The sequence below is a fragment of the Electrophorus electricus genome, chromosome 19, assembly GCF_041902795.1.
Source record: "Electrophorus electricus isolate QZ-2024a chromosome 19, ASM4190279v1, whole genome shotgun sequence".
In the NCBI taxonomy this organism is placed as follows: Eukaryota; Metazoa; Chordata; class Actinopteri; order Gymnotiformes; family Gymnotidae; genus Electrophorus; species Electrophorus electricus.
The window spans coordinates 4,574,973-4,597,500 of NC_137515.1; the positions used below are offsets into that span (position 1 = coordinate 4,574,973).

The 22,528-nt window shown below is 44.5% G+C and overlaps 1 protein-coding gene across 1 annotated transcript in view; it reads right to left on the minus strand.

Moving 5' to 3' along the window:
- Positions 1–18,361: 18,361 nt before the first annotated feature.
- The window catches only part of pcdh1a (protocadherin 1a), a 57,673-nt gene continuing 53,506 nt past the window's right edge, over positions 18,362–22,528 (minus strand). Inside the window, exon 5 of the mRNA XM_027028499.3 lies at positions 18,362–22,528. This exon is cut by the window's right edge and continues 496 nt beyond it. The gene's annotated coding sequence lies outside the window, so the exon portion shown is untranslated.

Sequence of the window (22,528 nt, forward strand, 5' to 3'; positions counted from 1 at the left end):
CGTGGTGCAAGAGTTTGATCATGATCCCAGTGAGAAGAAAAAAAAAGGATGAAATTAATAAGAGTGATGCATGAAATTGCAGCTTATGTGTCCAAATTCACTGTTTAGATAAGCCCAAGCGTGTAATACTAATACAAGTTACCTTCTTGGAGCTCCATTATGAAAGTTCAATTTGTCCTTGGATTACACAAGTACTCATTCCAGCTTTTAATATATGATCAAAAGTTTCTTTCTATTACATGTAACTGCATTAATATAATGCTGATATTTAAATCAGGAATATCTGCTTATATGTCATAGTAAATATGCAAGTATAGTAAATTTAAATTGTTATTTCATTAAATGGCACAATGCTAAATGGTGCAGTGCTACCCTGTATCACTGGCGGTTCCAAGACCTCTAAGCACTCAGAATAATATGAAAAGTGGATATCCAACAAGCATTCTGCTATTAGCATACACAAACAATACCAAAGGCATAACCTTATTGTTTTCAGATGGCCAACATCAACCACCTTGTTCCAGCAAATAAATGCCAAACAGTTACTCTCTTTTCCAGCAGTGTGGTATCTAGCCATTGAATTTTTGTAACCACAGGCTCCAGCAGAAATGTGAAGGGTAAACACAGACTTTAACTGCGAATGCTCCCACCCTCTTTTCTGTCCTTCTTTCTTTGTTAAAGAAGGCTGCAACGTGAGTTATATTATTGTAGATGCTTACTGCAGCTGATTTCTGCAGTCGGTAGCACATAAACATTTCAGCTGCGTTTTTCGGCTGCGTGTTGATGAAAGCCTGGCAATATTTGGCACACAACACCATTCTATATTTCATAATTCATCTTGGACACAGCTTCAGGAAACATGAAATTATATTTCATAAAAGCCACATGAAGATTAATTATCTTATGATGACACTGATTTGACACTTAAGAGTGTCATGTCAAATGTAACTAAATGTGTTGTTTTGAGATTTTCAAAATTAATGCACATCTTTGTTATATTCATTTTCAAAAACAAAGACCAGCTGGCATTGATGAATGTTGCCTAAGAGGAGCCATTTTAAATATAACCAAATACACACGGAAAGATGCCTAAAATAATTGTTCTGCTTTTTTAATTTATTTTTTGCCCTGTAAAAAAGTTCATAGTCAGCACCTTGTCATGTATTGCAAGTATCCTCACATTATTAGCCAACCTAGCATTCATTAGTGGCCCAAACTGTGAGGTGTGTTGACACAGACGACTCATTAATTTCACCCTGTCAAACAGCTGTTCAACAGAATCAAGTCCCTCTCTAGGTTATATGAGGCACTGCTGTGCTATGGACTTCAGGCATGGGCACCTAAAAAGCCATTTACCTGGTCAAGAACAACTTTACTTCGAAATCTCGTACTTAAGAACATTCTTAAATTTACGAGCGTTTATGCAAACCCTTATTAGCTAACTTGGTTCTTAAACTCATTCGTAATTTCTGACCCATTAGTAACTCATTAAGTACTTCTTAACTTCAAGTTCATGTGCAGTTCTGCATCACAAAAACAAGGCCGTTAATTTTCATTTATAAAAAAGTCAATGATGTGCTGGTTCTATTCGCGGCAACAGTAACAAATTTTATAAAAAACAAAAAATCATGAACATTTATTTCCGAAAAAATGGAATTGCATTGCTTATGCTACATGTAATGCCAACAAAAATCAAATCCACTAACTTGAATTATGCAAATAGTATGTTCCAAGTATCAAATGAACTTGTCTGTATGTATCATGGTTAGTGGGTAGTGTCACAGCCTCCCACTATGAAGGTCATTAGTTGTGAGCAGAAGTATACACGTTTCATTTTATTCCAGGGTTGAAATAATTTTATTCACTTGAAAAAAACAAAACAAAACAATGTAACTTGATATATAGGAGATTATTGCTGATGTACACATTTAAATGAAATAAGATAAATTAAATGCTTTTTCCAGTGTAGTAGTAGTAAATTAATACATTTCTTTGAGAATTTGTATTCTTTGAAAAAAAAATGGCTACAGTTTACCTACTAAACCATTCAAATTGACTGATTTACACAAATGAGTAACTTAAGGTTTTCATGCAATATTAAACATTCCTGGAATTGTTGGTGCAGTGGATGGCACACTGATCCCCCCACACACCCTTGGCCTCTTGAACTCTAACTACATCTGCTCTAAAGGCTTCTCAGTGTTGAATGTGCAAGTCATATGCAACCACCAAGGCCTCTTTACGGACACTGTGGCCAAGCGTCCTGGGAGAACTCATGATTCCTTCATCTGGGCCAATTCTGGAGTGGGTCAGATGGCAACTTATTCACTCCTGTCTTGAATTACCAAGAGAAAAGAGAGAAGGGTTTTACCAGGCTGCCTTGGAAACAAACAAGCACATGATAAGATTTTTATTTTGCTTAAATTTACCAAAGATTTATTTGGGATAAGTGACTTGTGTTGGTTTTGTTTTTAAATACACATAACACCATAAAAGAAGGAACGGGATAGGTGTGGCCATGAAGATGAAGACACACACACACACACACACACACACACACACACACACACACACACACACACACACACACACAGGCGATGTCACATAAACATAGAGAGGAGTCTAGGAGGTTGCCATGCCAGGCACACAGGGACAGGCACACTTACGGGAAGGGGAGCAGACATAAAGGGAGACAAAGGGACTGGCATGGTATCTGAGATGGGGATGTGGACAGTGACAGGAACAGGAACTAGAGACACAGGGCCTTATAGAGGAGGGGAAAAGAGTCTGGGGAGATTGAGACGAGAACCAGCCAGTCCTCCTGTTGCCGGTTGAGGAGGATTCCAGCAAGTCCGGAGGTGTGCCTGTGACTGGATTAGGTGACGGTGGTGTCTCCACCTTTTGGGCTGACGAGCCGGAGAGCACACTAAGATGAGTTGCTTCTCTTCTCGTCTGGCGCACGAGCAGGCACACGGGGTCTAGGGCTGTGTGCCCCAGGTGAGGAAACGTCATTTGACATGGGGAAGCTTGCAGGCTCTAGAACGGCATACTTTAGGTGGAGCCTTAGGTGCCGGAGGCTCATTGCTTTCAGAATTCACTGATCTCTGAATCCGAGGTACGATCTTTATGGAGGGCCTCCTCCACCTCCATCGACGGATCCCCGGAGCGTTCGGATTCCGTGTCCAACCTGAGGCTGACATTGTCATAATCCACCCATTATCCTTGTAGCCTTCCCGGTAATCCATGGGGGGCCAGTAGGACCCTGCGGAGTCTGACCCTGGATACTGATAGTTGTAGTCATACTGGTCCCGGTAGTCCAGCGAAGGCAGGTAGGACTCTGTGGAGTCTGACCCTGGACCACCACCAGGGCCCCCCAAGAATCCTCCAGGGATGCTCTGCCCCGCTGTGATGCCAGGGAGTGAGCCCACCAGGATGGAGGATTCTCCTGCATGGGTCGGGTTGGGGTGGCTACGTTGTTTTTCCCCCTTCTTCTTCTATGGCTTGGCTTGTGTCATCCCTCAACGGTCGGTGTTTCTGTAATGGGATGCGAGGCACAATGCAGAGACGAGCCGCAACAAGGAAAATGTTTATGAAACACGACACGCAAAAATGAAGCTAAAACACCGGGAGAAAAACGCTAAATGTGAGCAACATGAAACAATGCTAGCAAACAGGTTTTGCGAACATAATGACCAAACAGGACCTTAAATACACACATTAATAATGTAAAACAAGGACCAGGTGTGATACATGGGAGGTGTGTGTCCATGAAGGTGAAGACTCACACACACATATACACACACACCCGATTTCAAATAAACATAGGGAAGAATCTAGAAGGAGGGGGCCTTGCCATGACACATTTATTAGAGTGCAAGATTGCTTTCACCAAACTCATGCCCACCATCTGAAAGATAAATAAGGAAATACAAGGAACATTGAAAAATAATGTTATGATTTTAATCTTGCATCTTTGCATGAAAGGTTAATTGTGTGCCTGCATAGGCTTGATATGCGATAGGTAGGAATGGCATGTTTCATGTTTTTCATATTTTTCACACCAGACATTTAAATTATTATTAGATTGTATAACAATTATTTAATTAGTTTTGTTGTATGATAATTAGAAAATGTATGTTCCGTTTTTGACTGGCGGTGCTTTTCCAGCACAGGTGCAGAGGCAGAATCAACAAAGAACTACTTAAAACTCGTTCATAGTTTATGAAATTAAAGCTTTTGGGAAACACTCACAAAACTGGCCTTCTTAAAGTTGTGCCATTCTTATAGTTCATACATCGCTACGACTAATCATTATCGGGACTCCTGCGCATTGGCTCAGTTCAAAAGTCTTCTTTATGAAGACCAAACAACGTGTGGCATAGGAAAGTTGCATGTAGAAGCAAACATTTAAATAGCTCATCCTACAGTTTAGGGAGAAATTCACTCAGTTTGTGTATGTGATGGAGGAAATTCACTCAGTAGGAGTTGGTGGAAGTGGATGATGACTGACTTCTTAAATTGAAAACAAAAGACTTGGCGTGGCATCTGCCAGGCTTTGGCTGGGGTCCTTTGGCTTCTCAAAGATGTTTGCGTGACCCAGAAGTAACTAGATGAGACCAAAGTGGCTTATCAGCCAATAGTGAAAGCTGCAGGTTCCCCGCTCTAGGCCCAACTCGCAAAATCAATAAGCCCGATCCATAAATTTCACTCTCGATAACTTTTTTGTGACACCTTGTTGCCTGGACTTCGTGCTCTCTGGTCTGCTTGGTCAGATACATACTCATAGAATGCTTCTAATATGTTTCACACAGTGAGTGTCCATTTTTAGCAGGTGCACACTGGCTTCAGCTTTACAGCTAGCTTTCATAGTCTGAACTGCAATAGCTAAGTAGTGAGGAATATGCACATATTGCAAATGAATAAATAAAGAAAAAAAATGGTATAATGCCATGTTTTTTTTAAAATGACAGTTTCTTTTCTCTTGAAAATAGTTGACATAATTATTTTGGAGATTTTAATCTGAACCTGGTAATTTACATAACCTATATTTTTCTTTCAAATTATTAAAAAGCACCCCCATTCAAGTGTGAGCTTTTAAGAGTATTTTTGTGTGAGGAAATGTGACAAAGAGTGTAAGAGGGCTCCATGCCCCAAGACTCCACTCTCTACTGGTCCACAGGTACTCCAGTGCACTCCGAGAAATATTTAACAAGCTCTAAGTGACTAAAATACGGTGTGAGCATTCTTTATCAGAGGTCGACATTTTAATCTAAATGAGGCTTGGAGAGGTTTTTTTTTTTTTACGTTTAAAAGAGAGCCTTTTAGCTCTGCTCTCAACTATTCACCGCATGCTCTTTAGCATCCATTTGAGCTTTTTTCAGTATCCTCATGTGCCGCTTAAACCCACAACAGCTCCACCGCATTAGCAGGCATAAATAAAAGATCGCCGGCTTTTCAGCTGGAACTGTTCTTTTTACTGGCACCCATCGGAACTGACTCAGACAGCATCCTTGTTTCTTTAATGTGGGACCGAAACCGAGCATGTGGATAAGCTAGGCTGTGGATTTTACCCAGACGTCAGACCCCTGGGCCAAGCGGCTCGTGATCCATCCCGCGATCAGCCCGGGCCGTCTCGATTTCCACCCGAGACTTCCGGAGAGCAGCGCACATCGATTCCGATACCACAAGGATTTATCTCCTTTAGCTGAATCTGCTGCATTTTTTAAACGCGGCTGCTGACACTTCTTTTCTTTCCTTACTCTTCCCTCCTGGGCCTTCTGCAGGCGATGGCTAGCACGTGAGCACATGCCCGGAACCTGCAGCTGCGTTTGTACAGTAACCATTCCAAGACACCAGCAGAAGCTCGCAGACACGAGATGAAAGGCGTTGATGAGGGACGATAAGGTAGTCGTTCCGGGGCAGGCACTGGGAGATGTGGGGCTTTTTTTTTTCTTCCTCCGAGCAGCAGGCAGGAAGCGAAGAGGCCCTGCCAAGGAGACTCTTGGCGGGTTTCTAGCGAGCCACTGATCCCACAGAGAAGCTCACCGTTTCAGTCTCTCCAGCGCGTCAATTACAGGCACATCATAATCCGTGCACATGAATCATGTACACGCCTGCTATCTACTGACAAGGCGATGATGTGACAGCCTTGGCGTAGCTTGTCAGGTCCACGGCCGTGAAGCTGCTCAGCCTCTCCGCACTCTGTCTGGAGTTCACGGCGAACTTCGCCAGGCAGGTTTTTCAGTCTCTCTTCCTGTGCTGAGCTATAATCCTTATCCTCATATATTGTAAGCGGAGCACTTACTTATACAGATTTGTCAAACTATTGGTGTAACTCTTCACTCATTACAAATTAGCAGCAGAGTTTCCTTACCTGCAAACTATATCTCGACTTGTTTGACAGAGAAAATCGAAGAGCTTTTGTAGCTTTTAGCAATCAAGAGACTTACATAATTGATGTGTAGGAGGCAAAGTGTGAATAGATTTTTTTTTCACTTCTGCAACAAGTAAATTTACTCTGCACACATTGAAGTGGTTTCTTGCTTGCTCTACCTTTCGCTGTAAACATAAAACTTTGCCAGCACAAAAAAAAAATAAAATAAAATAAAAGAACTAATTTGTCATTTCTCCTTTTGGATTAGCAGGAACCATGCTTGCAGTGCTGATAAGACTAACAGCTTAGTCCACAGTGTTAAAAACCTTGCATGCAGCGACTATGTGGATTCCTAGAGTCTTTGAAGATGAGAGGAACTATCTGGTAGTACACTATGTGTTACCATGGTGACAGAGAGCTGCCATGGTGTGCTACTGAAGAATAGGCAAGCATGTGATTGATGTGTGCACTTTCCTTCATGGTGCTGACAGATTTTGCATTAATTGTTGTCATGCACGTGTTTGTGTATAATTGTGAGTGCTTGTGTGTGTCTGTGTGAGTGTGTGCTGTAGTTTGTGTATCCTTGTGAGCACGCCTGATTATCTATTTGTGACTGTGTATTTGCATGCGTGCATGCACACAAGTGTTTGTAAATATATGTCATTCACGAAAAACTGTGGGCGGAATTATTGCACTTATATGGAGTGAATCATGATTTGTCTTGCGATGGTTTTGTGTGTGTGTGTGCATGCATGTGTGTGGCTATGAGAATGTTGTGGATATGCGTGTGGGTGTATGTGGGCATGCATGTGTATGCACGTGTGGAAATTCATGTGCGTATGTGTGTGTGTAGGTGTATGTGTGAACTTGTCTGTGTGTGTGTGTGGGGGGGGGGGGTATGCTGCAGCTGGAACAGCCTTTGACGGAGCACATCCATCAGTGTGCGGCGGCGAGTACTCCAGCAGCCCGGCGGCTCTTCGCCTGACCACGGGGACGAGAGGTGTCACTCTTAAACAGGATATATGGCCTCTCACAGAGACACAAATTACAGAGTAAATACATTACGGCGGTCCATGCCTCCTTCACTGCGACATCTCTGTAGCGGCGTCTCCCGCATCAGGCCCCCATGCTCCACGGCGCATACACAATCACATTAGAAAGGCCTGCCAACACCGCACGGAACCACGTACAAGGGGGCCTGCCAACAGCACATGCGGGCACATTAGCGGAGACGAAGCCCATTCGTGTCAGAATATACAATGAACTCGCCAATTGCAAATACACAGGCAATGCGGATCGACAGTGCACAACATAGTGATACCGAGCCCGGCATACCAAATTCAACACTGCATAAACATGCACATGATGACAGGGCATAATATTACCAACGTGATGACAAGCCTAGTGCTCAGTCTGATAGATTCTGACTCGAGGCAATTGATCTATTTGATTTAAGAAGGACTTTCCCTTCTTCCTATCCAGCATGTATGCACTGTTTTTTTTCCCTCTCTCTCCCTGCCTGTACCCCTGATTTCTGTCTAATACAATCTGCCGGTTGTTTTTTTTTTTTTAAATCCCTGAGACACCTCTCTTAATTCGCGCATTTCATGATCATTCATCGAAAGCCACATTCACTGTATCCATACCTCAAAAAAGCCCACTCAGTCTCCTCGGTGACACCCTCCATACGCTCAACAAAAGGTGCTTCTGACACATAATTATCACAGACTGCAACAGCCTCCCAAAAATAAACGAAGGTACTTCCCCGTTATCATCCTCCGATCTGTCAACGCAGACCTGCCTCCACAACAATCAGTAAACAATTCTCCTATAAATTATGAGGGTCTAACTTGATTTGACGTGAGTAATGGCGCGGTTGTTTGGTGCACAGCTATAATTTTCATAACTACTCCCACCGTTAGACAAGTGCCAGAGGAGGCGGAGTGTCACCGTGTTGGAGCGCTGTGACAGATGACACGCGGTGTGTTCTAACTCCTGGCCACACGCTCTGCTCATGTGCGCCCAGCCGCTCACATCGGCACGCATCCAGGAGAGGTGTAAACAACGCCAAGACCAGACTCCTAGTCACCAGCCGCCGTGTAATTAGGGGCGGGAAGATGAAGACAAGGGGCAGCTCGCGAAGGAAGCAGGCTTGCTTTGTCTTGACCGCTGGTGACCACGGCCGCGGTCAGCGTGAGGGAGCTAAATGAGGCGCGTCTCGGCGGTTGGCCACGTAATCACGGCGGGGGGTGCGTCAATGAAAAGCACATTCTGCGGTGAGCTTAAAACGAAACCCGGCTCACGCTGCCACGAAGCCACAGCGGGAATGTCCGAGAGGCACTTTCACTTCAACAGCCAAATGAAACTCCTCTCGCTCCACGCACCATGTTATGCTGTATAGAGAAGTGTTGAAGTTTATCACAGCAGGATCCTGGCCTACTGGCAGAGGTTAGGATGAGTGGCCAATTAGATAAACAGAGCTTGAACTGAACACAGTTTTTCAGTGGATATTTCTGGTCTAAGCAACTTGGACAAAACGGCCGGCAGGAGAGGGGTCAGTGAAGCTTGGTCCTGGGAAAATAATGATTTGCTGCTGATGAGGTGGGGGGGACGAGGGGCAGGTTGAAGCGGGGGGGACGCAGTGAAAAGCTGATGGCGAGATACCATTAAATCCACTAAATGCAGACAATCAGTGGATACAAACCAAGGCAAGAGCATGATATGAATCACCTTCAGTTCTCCCAACAAGACGAGTTGAGAGCATACATAAGCCATGGAATTATTGTACCAACATCGACCTTCAGAATAAGACATTTCTGGGCAAGTAAAAGTTCTGCTACATATTGCCTTTCTGTTTCATCAGAGAAATGTTACAGGCAAATGCGGTCCTCCTTCAGATGAGCAACCACGCTTACATTTGGGGAATATATAGGTATATGAATGATAAACGCAAAACCTCATCACAACAGCAAACTGAAGGAATATAACTGATAGCGTACAGCTTTTCTCCTGGGAAACATGCCTTCAAAATGGAACCAGGGGAGGCTCCGGTAGCAGGCAGGCTCCTCTTCGGCTCAAGGGAGAAACAGCGCTCGCTCATGATATGAATCTCATCTGCGGCGGCCAGAGACACTGCTTTGCATGAGCAGCCATATTGCCGGGCACTTGCTCTGCCATGGGCGCGTGGCGATTTGTCACCAGGATCCAGTGTCTCAGCACTCAGCTTCCAAGGCCTTATGGGTAAAAGCTTCATATCTGCAGGTTCCAGTGCCACCAAAGCATTGCAAACCACAACAGGCATTTAAATGTACCTTAGCACTATTAATAGAGAGAAGGAGTGTGAGAAAGAGAACGAGAGAAAAAATAAAGATAACCGTGCTTATGAACTAATAATCTCATTCTCTGTCACAAGTTTGGTTTTAAATATTTATTTGTTTGGAGTGGTGGGGAAACGGACATGTCCAGCTGTGGGGTAATTGCAAGCAGATGCTGCCGCTTTATTCATTTTCATTTTTGGGGCCACATCAGTCAAACCTGACCAAGCCTGACAGATCTATACACACATTCGTAGAGACGGAGGCAGAGGGAGAGAGAGACGACAGTGAGGCAAAAGGTCCTCCATTTCACGCGAGTGGAGAAGAAATACAAGTTTAGTCGAGTGTGAAGGAACAACTCATTATAAAAAGTGAAACATGTCATTTCTGCTGTAACAAAAAAGCGATAATTTAAAAATGAATTTGTCTTCCCATACTCTTCCACAATGGAGCACTTTGAGGATAAATGATTAGTGTTATACAAAAAAAGGAGAACTTATTTTCACACTTTCAAGTCTTCATGAAGACAAGCTATCCTCAAGAGAACAGGCTTACAGTCCTTCAAGAAATCTTGAAAAGAGTGGTTCGGAGGTTATCCAGCCCTACTTTCTCGCACCCTTTTTCAAAGCCAGTGTGCTTCTTTCATTTGGGGGAAAATTGAGTTAGTAAAGAGAACACAGTGTGACAGCATGTGATATTCAAAGCACATGTTTTCTTTTTTCTTCTGGTGAGTCTAAAAGCTTTTCTTTTCATATCTCCTCATATCGTCTGCAGTATCCAGGATAGCGGAGCTGTCTGGAGGTGTGTTATTTGTATTTCCAGAGTGAAAGCTTGTAAGGTGGTTCCCTGATGGTGAACTGGTACAGATGCTTCTCACGGGACTTCTGGATCCACTGCCTGGCAGAAAGGAGGCAAATGAGAAGTGGAGGGGCGACGTTGCATGCTGGGTCGGAAATAGAAACCCAATTCTACCCAGCGGTGGAGGGGGGGTTGGGGGGTGGGGCCACAGGGAGGGGAGCAAACAAACAGGACTGTCAGAAATTGGCCGGTCAGGGAGAGGGAAGCTCCAGCCACCAAGAAAGCCTCCCATCCCGAGGAGACAATGATCTTCAATTACCCGCAACTCTCTGTCCAATTTAGCTTGGACATGAGAGGAGAAACAGAGAGGGAGAGTGAGGAGAGAGAGAGAGAGAGAGAGAGAGAGAGAGAGAGAGAGAGAGAGAGAGAGAGAGAGAGAGAGAGAGAGAGAGAGAGAGAGGGAGCTGTCTTTAGCTGAGACCTGCAGCGAAAGGGTGAAGGTTTGTGCAGTGAGAGTGAAGAGAAGGTGAGACTCTGCCTGTGTAGCTAAAGAGGATCAGAACCGCACAGGTGAATGGGGGCGGTTTGATTAGGTGATGGACGTGCCGAAAGGGGCTTTTAATTGGATGGGAATCGACTGAGGAGCGGTGAGGAGAGGAGAGGAGAGGAGAGGAGAGGAGAGGAGAGGAGAGGAGAGGAGAGGAGAGGAGAGGAGAGGAGAGGAGAGGAGAGGAAAGAGAATTTTATTCTGAAAAGGAAAAAAAAAAGGCTAGGAGAATGTAGAACGCGTCTAATGAGAGGAGAGGATCAGAGTGTGAGCGTGTGTGTGTTTGTGTGTGTCTGAGAAAGAGAAAGTGAGAGACAGACAGAAGAAATTCTATTATTTTCTCAAGAAGGGCAAAGCAAATCTGTCATTTAAGGTAGTAGTTCACGCATTTTGTAATTACACTTTCAAATGTTCATGTGTTCATGTATAACATTAAATCTTCTTGTCCGCGTATAGGAAGAGAGATACAGACACTACTCTTCTATTTACAACTTTAAAGCCAGGCTGCATTGGACTAAGGCATAATATCCATTTAACTGAGCCAAGCAGTAAGTGAACTCTCGGACCTACAGGTTGAAGGAGTGGTACAAGGGTGATTGCCGATCACTGGTTCTCTCAGCCATGTTCAGCAGTCGTCGCTCAGTGGACCAGGTGTGTGGTTAATCAGAACTGCCTCTCCTTTAGTTTTCAAATTGGACAGAAGGAGCAGCTCCCCAGGGAGTCTCCCTGTCAGCATTCATCTTCTAAATGAGAATCTCTCCTCCACTCCATCATGTTGCCTGTCTGGCCATCTCTGGGAGGTGCCAGTTCCGCTCTCGTTGACAGTTACACCATTTCTCAGCAAAGCGTGCGGCCCGTTTTTCGACAGTTCTTCAGGCCACCATTGCAAAGCCATAAGCCGGGAGTTGTGCAGGGGTGCATGGGGAATGTGTGGGGGTAGGAAGGTGGTCGGAGGAGGAGGGGGAGGACTTCTGTACCCTAACAATGACGAAAAATAGTGCCGATGTCTGACACCGTTTTGCTCCTGGGGCGTGCGCCCGTATCCATCCGCCAGACCAGCGGATGCAGCATACCTGCGCTGTCCGTTCCTGAGCAAATGGCGCTGCGTAGGAAGGCTTTGGCTCGAGGCCGTTCCCACGGAGACGGGAGGCTGAGCTGGACCTCTGAACGACCACCAAAAGCTGCTGCTCCATTTCCTTGATCAGCACCTCTCCACAGCAAGGTGGTTTGCCCCCCTCGTGACTCTCAGCAAACTCGCATAGCACAACCCCACACACGATGCTTAATTGCACCCCCTGTGTCTACCACAACAAAACATCCATCTTTCTGCTTTCTGTCTCTCCCCCCTCGCTGTTTATTTATTTCACACCTGTTTCTTTGCTCATCAACTGAGACTCGTCAGGACGTTTCTCCAGAGAGGACCGTTCTCGCTCACCAGGTTCACTCACTTAATCCACACACTTAATCCAAGCTTCCAAGATATGGGGTTTGTTTAAGACATATATCTGACTATTAGTGGGAAGAATGTACAGTTTTCTTTTTGACATAACAAGCAACAGATGACTAACCAGGAGCAGAAGTATCAAACTAGTTACAGGGATAGAAACCAATGACAGAATAGTGGACCAAAAAGGAATAGGCTGACCCACAAGACGGACCACATAGGAGAGACCATGAATGGTGGTGAGGGGGCAGTGATAGGGGGGGTGATGTGGGCGGTGACAGGGCAATGGGGGTGGTAGGGATGGGGGGTGGGGGGGCACACTGCCCCAGGCCCTGAACGCGCTCTTAATTTACTGTGTTCAGTGTCTTTATATAAGGGGATATACTGTAGCTCGTTCAGTTATCCCCACAGACTTGAGTTTGCTGCTTCAACGGATTAGAGCTTTTAAAGTGTCTCTCCGAATACAAGGATTTCAGACTAGAAAGCAGTGAGCCAGGGGCGACTTTGCCAGTTTTCTGGGGTTTTCACGTTCTGCCAACTGTCTTCTGAGGAGCATGCTGGTTTGAATTGATTACACAATCTGTATGACAACCATGCATGACACTCTGAATCTAATTAGCACTGTGCATAATTGTTTGCACTGAAAATATATTGTAATTCATAATAGAATCAATAACTGAGACCAACAGAAAGTCTGTAAAACACACTTCCAGATAGGCCTGCTTAACCCCTCAAGCTCTTTCCAAATTACAAAGCTAATATATGATGGGACCTGTACCCATACTCCCACAGAGACACTGTCTTCATGCAAACAGTTTTCCAATTTTCAAACATCTGCTCCTACATAACAAGGTAATCAGAAGAGTTTTCCCCACCTGTGGCTAATAAGACATGTATTGTCTTATTTCCAGTTCACTTTCAATGCGTTTATTTTGACATCATGTTAAGTACTGCTGATTAAGTCAAATATTCTACTTGTTTGTTTGTTTGTTTGTTTGTGCATATTTGTTTAATCCTTGCCAGTAATCCATGGCCATGCTGAGTTCACACTGAATATTCATGTGAGTCTAGTTTCAACTCAGAATGTTCTAACACATGGAAGGAGGGGTCTGGAAAAACTAAGATTCCTTTTCAAAAATCCTTACCAGGCTGCACTCAAGCTGCAAGCAATTGCTACCGATAACATAAAGACTTTAAAAGTCATAAAAGTCTGAATAAAAGTGATTATTGTTTCTAAAAATTATCATCAAAAACATTTCCAAAAACATTTTTGCTCAAAACATGTCTAATTACTGAATTTGGCAAATTTTAAAAAAAGATGATCTTAATCAATCTTATGCAGTATTTGACATACAAGCCCTTAGCAAATACTCAAAACACAATAGCCCCACAGCTGTCTGAGAGCTCGGCTTCTTGCTTGTCTCCTCCTTGCCAGTACTGTTCCCACTGCCGCCAGATCCTGCATGCTCGGTTCCTGGTTATTCACTAGCAGGATTGATTGCTATTGCTCTGCTGTCTCTTAAAAGGATGGCAGCAGTAAACAGCACTGACGCAGGAACAGCAACAAGTGGCAAGAAGGGGGCGGAATTAGCAGCGAATAATAGTGCTGGATTGCCTGGTTGGCGCTGGAAGGAAGCGCAAGCGTTCCCCAATTATGCTGCCGCCCAGCAGGACTCCAGTTGTTCTGAGCTCTCCGAAGCCTCAGAAGCCCCAGTCACTTGTTACAGGTGCGGCGGCCCCTGATTGAGCCTCCCAGGGAGTGGAGGGGAGGCCCTGTGGGACGCAGCGACGTTGTTACTGTGTTAGAGAAATGTATGTGACTTCTTGGTTGTAGCAAAGATGCATACCGTTTTTTGGAATCCTTTAGCGCGCAATGCTTTTCTACGGCTTGTTGAGTAGGAGGTGTATTGGGGATTTGTCAGAATTAACTAACACAAAACAGTGTTGATGGCCAGCAAGTAAAAAGAGTGAAAGTAAAAACAAGTTCCAAAGCGAGAAAACAAAACAAAAAAAAGTGCCTTGGTGCATTCTCAGGTGTGATCAGGAATGACAGCGTAAATAGCTCATATGGTATGTATCGTCAGATCCCAAAAGCAATCCAAACGCAGAGGAGTATCGGCAGCCTCGCTCAAACCCTTATGACCTTTCACCCGAGCCCTTAACCCCAGAGAGCGAAGCCAAAAATCCTCCAAGCAGATGGCCCGCAAGGATGAAGGGAAACAGCCAGAGTACTCGTACAGTCCTTGAGTTATACATGGAGCTCCCTTCAGGAGACAAACTGCTCTAATTCCCTTTGGACAGTAAGTTGTGGCTAATTAGATTAATGCTAGGGTGTCATGTTTGCTGGATTTAGGGAAGGAAATGAGCAGTTTTAAGTGAGTGCCTGGTGCTGGGAGGGCGGGGAAAAGGAGAGTGAGCTCTTCCTGCCTCCACGGTGCTCCAGCGGTCCCAGACATGTCTGTGTGATTTATATAATCCTGCCTTAATGGGCTGCACAATCCACCCCCCCCCCACCCCCACACCCCCCCCCACACACACATTTGTGCACACACATATGCATACTCTCTCACACATACACACACACACACACACACACATATGCATGCACACAAGTGTACACACACATACATGCGCACACATTCTCACACCCACACACTATGTGCACACGTATACATTCATGCACACACACACACACACACACACATTTGTGTACACACATACGCATGCACGCACACACTCACAAACACAAATACATGTGCACACATACACATGCACACACCCACACACACATATGTATGCTCACACACACACACACACACACACACACACATACATGCGCACACGTTCTCCCACCCACACACTATGTGCACACGTTAACATTCATGCACACACACACACACATGCACATTCATATACATACGCGTATGCACCCACACACATTCACACACGCATGCACGGCAGATCTAAGCTGCGAGCATCAATAATGGAGGGAGGGCAGTTAACAGTTGCTCCTGCAGATTTGTGGCATTCTGCTGAGTATCCAAAACGTTTCCTCTTTTTCGTGTTTTAAGGGTTATTGGCTGTTTTTATCAAATATTCAAGAGAAGGCATATGAGTAAAAAAGGCAAATACCTATTCAAGATCAATCACTGTAAAATGCTATGCCTGTTGTTGGTTGGGTGATGATGGTGTTGGATCAATGAGAGAGAGAAAGAGGGAGAGAGAGAGAGAGAGAGAGAGAGAGAGAGAGAGAGAGAGAGAGTTTGTGTGTATGTGTGTGTGTGTGTGTGTGTTTTGTCTGTCTGTGCTGAGTCAGAATGTATATGTACAGACAGTATATAGAGATTATGGATGTTGCATTGCCTGCACTATGAAGCAATGCAAGTGTGAGGGATGTGAGGTGGTGTGTGTGTGTGTGTGTGTGTGTGTGTGTGTGTGTGTGTGTGTGAGAGAGAGAGAGAGAGAAAGGGAGAGGGAGAGAAGACTGAAGCCCCTGTCAGTGTTGATGGATGGCTCTCAGGTATTTCTGGATCAGAGATGATTTGAAGATTGAGTTCAGGTGGGAGGTAATAGAGTGGTAAATGTGTTAGTGAGATGTTTCATAGATGCTATTGAGCAAGAAAGGGCCACATTCCTACCTTGAAGAAATAAAAAAAAGGGCACGCACGCACGCACGCACACGCACAGTCTCACCGGAGTCTCTGTGTGCATGCCCGTGTGTGCACGTGAAGGAGAGCGGTCCACACTACTCCAACTAATAAAGTTTATATGTGTCTGACATGCATCCTGGAATGCTCTCAAGTGTAGTTATCGACTTCACACACAAACTCCTTTAATGATGATACAGTTTAAATTGCTCCATTGATTTTAATACAGCAATTACATCTTTAGTGTACAAGAGTCAATATAGGAGATAGTAATACAAATGGCTGAAAATAAGCCTGTTTTACTCCAGTGATTTTCCATGAGGTTTAAGTGCTCGAGTTGTGTAAACCATCTTCTTTTCCTGAAACTGCCCAATCAATTCTTGGAGGTGGACTTGTTTTAAGGTAAGAGACATGCATTATCTGCTGAAACGAAAAATAAAAATTAAAAAAAGGCGTAGCAATTCATAAGCATGAGAATGCGCGAGTCCTGCGGGATGATTATAGCAGCGTGCTGAAATGGCGCGCTCTCCATCGATCTGCACTTTCTCCCCAACTATTTATTCGGCGAACAGGGCTTTCGCTTTTTAACACAGCTCAAAAGGTTCATGTCGGTGCAGCGCGACTGTCGGGGATGTGCTTTATTATGCGGGGAGTATGCCTCTGAGTATGGGGAAAACAACGTTGTTTGACAGCGTTTAATTGGAGAGTGTACTGAAAGGCAGTCGTCCCTGCCGCTGGTTTCATTTCTAATTGCCGACAGCAGAGCACTTAACGAAGCGGGCGAGCAAAAGAGCGTGGGAGAGAGAGAGAGAGAGAGAGAGAGAGAGAGAGAGAGGGATGGGGGGGGGCAAGTTGCCACGGCAACGACGAATCAACAGCGACTGTAGCCGACGGGGTAGTTTCATCTCGGAAGAAAGAGCATCGCTGCGGAGCCTTCTACAGCACAAACGCCCCTGCGACTTTAAATAAATAAAGAAACAGACAATTAAATAAATAAATTATGCCACGACACCAGCGCTGCTCACAGGAAAGATGTCTTGTAAAAGCATGACCTTCCGGGGGAGGACTAGGGGTGCTACTGGGGATTCACAATAAGAGGACTGATGAATGAGAAAATAGCAGTTTCTGTTGCTGCGGCTTCTGTTCCTGTAGCTAACTAAGTCTGTTTTGCAGCTTTAGCCTTTAAACTGCTGCACGGTTGCGTGGATACTCTCGTTATTCCATCTGCTTCCGTTTCAATCGGACTGCCTTAGGAGATGTTCACGTTGCTGTAGCTACCAGGAACCTGCAAATGAAGACCAGAGGAAAGGCAGCAGCATATCTGATTCATTTATCTTCAATGCAGGGAGACTCAGCTAATGACTAATCCCCAGACTCTAATGGAGCTTTTGCTGCAGTTCTCATGTGAACAGGTAGGGGGCGGTTTGGCCCTCTATTTCTCTTTGTAGCTGTCAAAATTTTCCACTCTTCCACTGTCACAGCCACTCTTCTACTAGTAAGAATGATCTTTATCACATATTTTTCCTTGTTTATCTAGTTGTATGTTGAATTTACTGATGTTACCTTCTGACTTGTACCATGGACACTCCATTTCACCCATTTATATCTTTTTTTATTTACTTGTGTTGTCTAGCACCATTAATTTCCATCTTCGAATGCTATCATTTTTCGTGTTAGGTGAATTACTCCATGACACCCCCTCCATAAAGAAAGTGTAGAATATAAAAGGCAGATTGATTTATTGTCTTTTATCTCTGTGGTTTTATCTTTATGGCACTGTCTTTATTGTACTGTTGGGATCCCTGAGATCCTCCCTGCCAAAATACACACACACACACACATACCACTCCTTGGGTCCTTACATTGAGGCTGAAAACTAAATGAGCTAATTCTATAGTCTCATTGCTGCTGCGTTAGACCTTTTTCTGAGCACATTAATATTGATGGACAGCTAGTGTCAGGTTGCCCTCAGATGGGCTAGCTGCCCTCTTCCCTCAGCACTGCATGCTTTTGCTTTCTCCCAGGTCCCAGGTGAGCAGAGTAACCCAAACCCCTTTACTTTCACAGCCCTGGACGTCTGGCTGAGGAGCTGAGATACCCTGCATCCACAACGGAGGTGGGGATGAATAGCGTGGCTGAATTTACTGGAAGAATTATTGTTTGTCTTCCTGCTATATCAATAGTTTCCTGTGGGTAAAATTGTTAGGTTACCTTGGCCTCTGAGCTCAATCATGCATAATAACATCAAGCACATTAGTAGTTTTCTTCACTCTTTTATTACAAATTTTCTTTTAAGGAGGACCTATTACAAGGGGTATATTCTCAACATGCGGAAACAGAATGAAACATAACACATGGGATTCAAACAAACGGGGAAGCTCGGACAGCCCACTGTTCACGATAAACATAAAAAAAGAGGTCCGCTAAAGCCCTGGGGAAGGGGGATCGGTGAGGAGCATGGTGCAGGCAGAGAACGGTCACGGTCACACCGACTCAGCCAACGATCAGTCCAACCAAGGCAAGATGTGCACATTTCAATAAACACTTTACAATTTTTATATGCCATTGGCTTTTTGTCGCAAGATTTAAAAAGCTTCACTTGCATGTACATAAAACTGTACAAAAACAGGGCATCACAAGCAATTCTGTCCTATATAAATATAACCAACAATTAAGGATAACAAGTTTTTTTTTTACTCTCCTGCAAAAGACATACTTTCAAGGCAGCTGTCTTTAGGTTTAGGCGAATAGTGATGATGGGCCTGGATAGTGAAGTTGGGTGTTTTGTTCTGAGGGAAAAGAAAGATTTCCGAACCACCACTAACATCTCAGCAAGAACAGTAAACAATTTCTACCAATTATCTTTGGAATTCATGCTAATCTTGTCACCTGCCTGACAGCACACACAGGGGTGGAGGTGGAGAGGTCTATGTACAAAAAACACCTTCTAGAGATGCTAGCCACAAAAAAAACCCACTGTTTGTGTTCTTGGAAAAAGAGCCTTGCTCTAGGAAACAAAATAAGTTTTCCTCTCACACCACAATCTCATGATACCCATCAGTCCTCAGCTAGAAACACCAAACAGCAAGAGAGCACACATCTAAAACACCAGATTAAAAAACGACAACGAGTGAATTTTTTTCCACATTCTACCCTCTGAGTTGCCTGGGAAAGAAAAAAAAAAACAAAACAAAAAAAACAAAACAGGCTGGAATCAGAGGAATCAAACCTAGTGATTCAAAAACGGCATCAAACTACTTGTCTCTGCTTAGAAATACAGTGTGAAAGAGCTGAACCCTGTGATTCAAAACTCAGAAGCAGTTGCGTCAGGTTGACACTACAGTGTAAAAAGGACGAGTCAAACCCAGCGCTTCGCAGGACGAGGAGTCCAAGCTGGCACTTTGAAGCTTTTCACACAGGCCGGGATTACAGTGCTGTGGGGTCAAATCCTGCTCCAGTACGACCCAGAATAGGTTAAACCTAGAGAGTGGTGTCGATGGGACAGAATAGTGGTCACCTCTATCATTAACCAAGTTAAGTCCAGGTCAGTGCTTACCACAGCCCAGCTGGCTGGCCAAGCAAGCAGGACAAGGAGGATAATTACACTGGATCATGACCCACACTGGAATTTTCCCTTTTTTTTATCACAGTCACTAAATGGCTTTGAAAAGAGCATAATGTGCTTTTTTTTCCTCAAGGCGGGATAATCATTCGCCTTATTTAATCACAGTCGTGTCCAGTAATTTCCATATGTTTCTGCTTTAATTACTCTCCACGAGGGGCCAACGAGAGGCGCTGTCGAGGTAAGGGCTGAGAAACACGCAGCTCTTTAGGCAAGCCGCGGTGGCTTTCCGCCGTTGGGCCCCGGGATCGCCTCCCAGCTCCGTACCTCCTGCCGGCGGAGTGAGTGCTCACACGCACACACAAATACACACCCGCCACCCTGGATTCATTACTCTAATTAGTGAAATGGCCACATCCAAGTACTTCCACCTACCCTTCCACATACCCGTGTACACACGCCCACACACGGTCCGTGGGAGTGTGGCTGGGTGCTGCTTAGTGAACGATGTTGAAATGCAAGGCTACAACACTCCTAGGCTATGAAGACTGCTGTGTGCTGTTATCGTTACTCATTAAAATTCCCTCAACTCAAGTAACCAGACACTTCCTCTGTGATCACATTACATGGTTGACACAATGGCTGGAGCCTGTTTAAAAAATAATTTAAAAATAACAATACAAATAAATACATTAAAAAGGCTCTCTTTCCTCCTAACACATGACCAGGTTCTCAAACACATGTTAATCTAGTTGACACTGTGTTCAGGAACTCTAATCCAGTGTTTAAGGAGCTACACCATGAAGGACAGGACAGTGACAGATGGATATTAAAGGAATGCAAAAACAGAATGAGGCAATTTTATCTTTTTGTGACTGTAGTCATTTCTGACTGTAAATACATGCACAGTTTTACCATGCCTGCAAGGCCTCACAGGATTATCAATCTAATTTGTTGATTATGATTGTTAATTACAACTGGATTAAGGCATCGAATAAATGTTATTTATACCTGGACAGGTTTTAGAACAAGAGGAGACTGCAGTGATGATGACATAATGTAAAAAAAAATAAAATAAAAAATAAATAAATAAATATAAGGGGCCAAAACGTAAGTTATAAAACAAGATGAAACATTAGCTGTGGCTGGAGACGCACCAGTCTCTGGATTGTCCAGTAATCTCTTGCAAAACTCTCAGCGGTCAGCGGCTGCTAACGCAATAGGGTGCCACATGGCAAAGCTCAGGGGAGCTGCAGTCCAAAAAAAACATTTAAAAAATTGTAGCTCCACCCCTGTTCCAATAGGCACTCCACCCACCACGCAGAGAGAAGCTCCGCCCCACTCCCAGCGGAGCTCTGCACACCACATGTGAAAGTCCGCTCCAGTTCCGAGTGGACACCCTGTTCCAAGCCTGCCACCCGGAATTAAGCCTTTGCTCGGAATGAGGCCAGGGAGGAGAAGAAGGTTCACAGTGCCAAACGCATGCCCATTCTGCTGCACACACACACACACACACACACACACACACGTGTGTATATGTGTGTGTGTGTGTGTGTGTGTGTGTGTTTGTGGGTTTGGATGTGCCACAGCATGTAGGTCCACACTTACACTCACATATGTGTGAGAGCAACTTTGTGACAACATGCACATATACATTAGTCTGTTAGCTGGACCCTATCACACCTAGGCATAGCGTGCAGTAGTTGTTCCTAGCCCTACACACACACACACACACACACACACACACACACACACACACACACACACACACACACACACACACACACACACACACACACACATGTACAGCCTGTGGCATATGTGACAGCAGGGGTTTGGTCACATGTGCAGAGCTGCAGGTATAGATCAAGTGAGCTTCCATAAGGAGATCCAGTGAGATCTCATAAGGAGATTAGGTGAGATCCCATAAGGAGATCTGGTAAGATCCCATAAGGAGGTGAAGTATAAGACTTCCCTTCATCCTCTGAATATCACCACAGCACTTCCACCAGTGGCAACACTAACACACACATCCCCAACACCAACACATGAACCCCCAACACCAACACACATGCCCCAAGACCAACACCAGCACACATATACCCCAATACCAACACACACCCTCTGTCACCACCACGCACTTCCCCCAACACCACCACACACATCCCCCAACACCATCACACGCATCCCCCAACACCAACACATGCATCTCCCAACACCAACACACGCATCCTTTGGCACCACCATACACATCCCCCAACAACACCACATGCATCCCCAAACACCAACATACGCATGCCCCAACACCTATGCACGCATGCCCCAACACCACAGGGTGCTTCATTTACTATGTCGCTTTTTTTCCCTCTTTTTAATCTTTTTTTTTCAATTTCATTTTATTTTATCTTTGATCCCCGGTAGTAATATTCATATATACACACCATACAAATGTATTTACATGGCTGTACATGTACTAAGGCCCCTGCATTTGGAGGGGGAGCCTAAGATGGCAGAGGCTCCATGGCCGGACCTCACTGGCCGTCTGTGCAGGGGCTTCTGGCACTACAGCACAGGTCACACCGTTTAAAAAGGTCCAGTAAACATTCCACAGGCTAATCAAGCTAAAGCCAGTCACAACAAAGCTGGGTTGTTTTTTTTTTTGTTTGTTTTTTTGTTTGCTTTTTGCGTGGTTCATGATACGTGTGCGAAAGTAACGTATTTCGAGATATGACAGTAAAAAAATGTCATCTAGTTAATAAATAGATGAATTCATGAATGAATAAATGAATAAATAAATAGAAATATAAATACACTGACAATCACACTTTGTTGTTCACTAAGAG